Genomic DNA, 4,645 nt, shown 5'->3' on the forward strand with positions numbered 1-4,645 from the left:
AAAGGTTCACTTCATACCCAAGACTCTGGAGCATCCATAACAGACAGCAGGTCCTTTGAGCCTGATGAACGAAGTGAAGCCTAGTCAGTTTCAACATGCATTCAGCAAAATAAAGACATTTAAATAGGCAGCAAAGTCAAGTACATACCCACAACTTTAACTTCACTTAATGAACCTTTCAGCACAGTAATTTGAAAGCCAGCGTCACTGCAAACCACATCTAGCCCAGTCCGACGCCGACTGGTACCGCTGGTCTGGCTCCTTGAAGGGATATTGTCAAATTCCATCTGGAAACTACTATCAGTACCTCTGCGCCATGTTCTTGGACTAGAATCTACTGTGTCAATCTGGTCTCCATGGTTAGCAAATTGTAGAAGTTTCCACTGGCGGTGGCGCCTTCAACTTGAAGCAATGAATCCTCAAGACTGCATCTTCACCGCTGTCGTCCTCCCTGCGGTCATCTGGAGTGAGAGAGGCAATTGTTACCAATGTCACAGATTGCAGTCAAAGAGAATTCAGCCATTTCTGTCAAATCGATGTAGACAGCCCAGCCAAATAGTTTCTTCCAGTCTTTATGACTAAGCAGTTGCTAGAGTGGACAGAAACACAGACATCTCAGGTCATCCATGCTTGATATGATGGAAATACATAGGCTAAAACTAGGTACACGGCAATCTCCACTATCGCGGCTGCCATCTTTGTTCCGATAGACGTTAACTCTGGTTTTTCCCCCTAGGTGTCTTGCAGTGTTGAGAAATTACTCTTTTTGCAGAACTTCCAGTTCTGATTCATTACACCGCCAGAAGAACCATAGATACCTCCTCGTTTCAAGACTCCGTCTTTCCCGTTGAAATACTGGCATTGTGAGCGCGCCAAAGTTTGTCAGTCACAAAAAATCTCATTTTTTGCTGAAGTATAACATTTGTAAACAACTGTAATAGATATTTAGTTTAATTGCTAGCTACAAGTGAACAAAATTTCAATGAATTTGAACAACAACCTTGGGGGTTTTATTGCCCGCAAAATCTGCTTCAATTGACTAAGAACATAAGAAGCAGCCAGCAGAGTGTGCTATAGCCATGCCGTAGGGTCACACCTTTTGCTTTAACTTCAGGGGAAAACAAGACAAGTGTAAGGGACTACTTTTGGCTTTTAAATGACCAGTGTTGTGCAATTATTGAAGCAATAACCTGGTCTTGTTATCATTTTCAAGTATATTTCAAGCCCTTTCCAGCTGTACAATTTGTTTTAGCATTTGACCACGCTGCAAATTTTGTTCACATACCTACTACAATCATAAAGTCCATGACTTTGTAATGACAGCTACAAAGCGATGTCTGCATGTTACCATCCCTCATAAATGACATAGTGGTCCAGTTGTAGACGTATGCAAAGACGACATTTGCAAGAACCTGCTTTCAGTGACCACACGCTTATTATCGGTGCTGTGTCATTGGTGGTTGTTTACCTGGCGAGGGACGTTGAATTTTCTTGATCCGCGCCCATCCCTCTACTGAAACCAGCAGAGTCGCAGTCAGGACCAGCAGCAGCTCTACCCTGACGCCAGCCATGAATCAATGTGAAGGCCCTCCTGCAGTTGCTGAGCACCCAGACAAAGATATAGCCTCTTGAAACGGAGCGGGTGGCGGTTTGAAGTCAATTGAGTGCACCTGGTGACTACTGATTGGCACTCGCTACTCAACTAAAGTCACAGGTTTGGGAATGAAAACTGCCTGTTTACTAAAGGAAATGCCTATTTCATGTTTCTAAGATGTTACAGTTCTTTTAAAATAATCAACTGACCAACATTTAATGATGTAAATGTATGACATTATGTTACAAGTTACAGGCACACAGTCTGTGCAAATACTTTTTGAAATCTTTTCTTAAGTATAACTGGAATTTATCTTTCAGACAAACATTTTGAATACTGCAAGCATGTTCAGTTATTTTATTTTTCTAAATAACACCTTGGATATTGCTTGTTACACATTTAATCAACACAGGGTTTTTCTTTGGGTGCTGCATTACATTTGGAGGTGTCTCTAATATTGTCATTGTCTTCCTCATGTACAGTGTGTACATGTCATTGTTTAAAAAAATCATTGAAATAGATTAAATACTATATGAAACCATCTACTCTCCATCTCAAAAGTAGAATCACAGCTAAAACCATCTTACAAGCATCACACAAATACATTCTATCACAAAGATGTTGAATAGATTACACTTTACAGTTATACCTAATAAAGGTTGTCATTAACATTTAAATGCTTCATTTCACTGACGGATGGATGGATTTCACTGACTGAAATAATTAAACTCAGCTGGCTTTCATTTCAGTCTCCAAAAGAAAAGCTTCATGTAAACGGCTATGTTCAAATGTATTTCACAGAGCATTGCCGGACTTTTATCTTTTAAAGTTCTTCCATGATGATGGATCAGAAATCACACCTTTCAGCGTCTTTAACTAGAAGAAAATATAAAAATAAGACACCGAAATTTCTCGGGGGTGGCAAAAGAGTTTATTGCAAATATTTCAGTACAAGAACACAACACCCATATAGTCTACTACTGCACCACAAGTCAAATAAGCAGACTATTCAAAAGTCTTTATCATTTAAACATTAATGTCCTTTCTTGTAATCATATTCTCTAGAACCAAAACCTGGGTGTTTTTTTTAGTAGTGAAGTAGAAATTCCCTTGTAGGCGTTGGCCTTATATTTGACTTTGTATGTAAACGCACCGCCCCAAACGATTGCTTCACTTTTGGTCTGAAAGCACCATAATAGCAATGCGCCAAAGTACATGCGCACCTGGCTTTAAAGGGAATGGGAAATGATAACGATGCCCATTTGACCAACTATAGTGTATTAATGATTATTGACAAATATATATTGAATTTAGGCTACCTCTCCTCCACTCTGTAGGGCAATCGCCTGCAGGACTTAAAAACAAGGCAAAAACATAAAGGTGCGCAATGTGTTTCAGCGCCGTCAGGTAACGTGATAAAGTGCTGTCCCGTTCACAGCATTTTGAGCCAGTGACGTCAGTAAAGTCTGAGGGTTCAGGGCTTGGGCCTTGGACTCTAGCTCAAAGACTTGTGAGCATGTCTGACACACAGAGATCCCCCCCCCCCCCCCTCAGTCACTTCATCCTGGCGCCAGGCCTGAAACCAGGAAATATTTTCCATCAAATAGATCCAGTTTCAGCAAAATCAGTGAATAAAGTTGTGCTTTTATGAAGTAAGCAGTGGTATTTTTTGTTATTGATGGACCATCCTGCCATGTCACCTACATGCCCAGTGCAGCATCTCATTATTTAACCAATTCCTCTGGTTGTGCACCACAGACAATCTACATAAAAACTAAAAATCACATTTACACTGCAAGCTCAAGAGCAGCGATACAGCTGAAAAGTAAATTTCTGCTCTATGTAAAAAATTATGACCATTAGCTACTAAGGGGTCAAAAATGCATGCCAGAACTGAAGACACCGTCTTACGGTTTACAAATGTCATCATCTTTGTTTTAATACAGACACATTTAGATATGAACATAGTAATGGTTTCTTTTGTCCAGCTTTCTGCCCTCATTTTTAAGCTGTATCTCTGTTTCTTTCATAATTCTCAGAATGTCATTTTGTGCAGTCTCTTCAACAAAGTCCAACCACTAATAAAACTTGATCAGTACTCGTATTTTCCCTTGTCATGTTACCTTTATATAGCACACCATTCACAACCCAATATCATCCAAGTACTTTTCAACTGGGAGGATGTAGTTTTGGTGTTGAAGTACTGCATTATTCTGAGCGTTTCCGTTGATCCTCTAGGGATATTTGCATTCTCATTTTCCCTCTTTATCTACAATATACAGTGGATAGATTCCTCTGCTCAAAGGCTGAAGATCACCACCAACAGTATCCTTGTAAGAACAGTGTCACCGTTTCACCCCCCACACAAGTCATTTACAGACTTACAAGTCTACATTAACAAAAACCACAAGACCTGGTTTACCGTGTTATAAATGCGATTTATTCCCCCCCCCCCTCCTTAAGTCTTCTGCAGCATCCTTATGGTGCCTAGAAGAAAAGAAATTGATTAGACTTAAATACACTGAGCTGATAGGACATTGGCATAGTTTACAGACTCACCTTTCCATCAAAGCACCGTTGTTCACATGGCCTATCTGCTGGTAAACACACTTCTGTAGAGCACATGAAATAGATCTACAGGGGAAAAACAAAACACACCATTCACCATGGCAGAAAAAGTGTATACATCCCATATGCGTTTTCCACAGAATGACAGCACTGTTGCCTCTAAAGTACAAAATCTCAAGTGGAGGCAATTCAGTTTGGAGCGACACTTGAAAGCTAGACAATATTACATTGACATATTTGGTAAATTTCATTTCCGCTTTGCAATCATAATAGCGGGATAGAATAATCACCACATTACTGTGTCAGGGCAGTGTACACGCATAGCTTGACCATTTAGACCCATAACGGCTTCCTGATTATCACTTCTTCATCAGGTATTTGTTTGTCTTTTGAACCATAACTGGAAGGCTTCAACCACAACCGCCTCTGATGACGATTTTTGCAGTCAATGATTTTAAGGAGGGACACATTTGGAGCATAAAG

The 4,645-nt window shown here is 40.2% G+C and overlaps 2 long non-coding RNA genes across 2 annotated transcripts; both read right to left on the reverse strand.

Moving 5' to 3' along the window:
- LOC119887908 lies at positions 1 to 1,599 on the reverse strand. The gene is made up of 3 exons (XR_005441826.1): positions 1,469 to 1,599; positions 149 to 461; positions 1 to 61 (listed from the first exon to the last, which is right to left on the reverse strand). It is a non-coding gene; the product is annotated as an uncharacterized LOC119887908 (long non-coding RNA).
- A 2,433-nt stretch (positions 1,600 to 4,032) lies between these two features.
- On the reverse strand, positions 4,033 to 4,555 carry LOC119887909. Its single transcript, XR_005441827.1, has 3 exons — positions 4,526 to 4,555; positions 4,154 to 4,228; positions 4,033 to 4,081 (listed from the first exon to the last, which is right to left on the reverse strand). It is a non-coding gene; the product is annotated as an uncharacterized LOC119887909 (long non-coding RNA).
- Positions 4,556 to 4,645: the final 90 nt, after the last annotated feature.

This window comes from Micropterus salmoides, unplaced genomic scaffold (assembly GCF_014851395.1).
Source record: "Micropterus salmoides isolate LMB-PRFRI ecotype aquatic unplaced genomic scaffold, ASM1485139v1 Ms_hic_scaffold_4469, whole genome shotgun sequence".
Classification (NCBI taxonomy): Eukaryota; Metazoa; Chordata; class Actinopteri; order Centrarchiformes; family Centrarchidae; genus Micropterus; species Micropterus salmoides.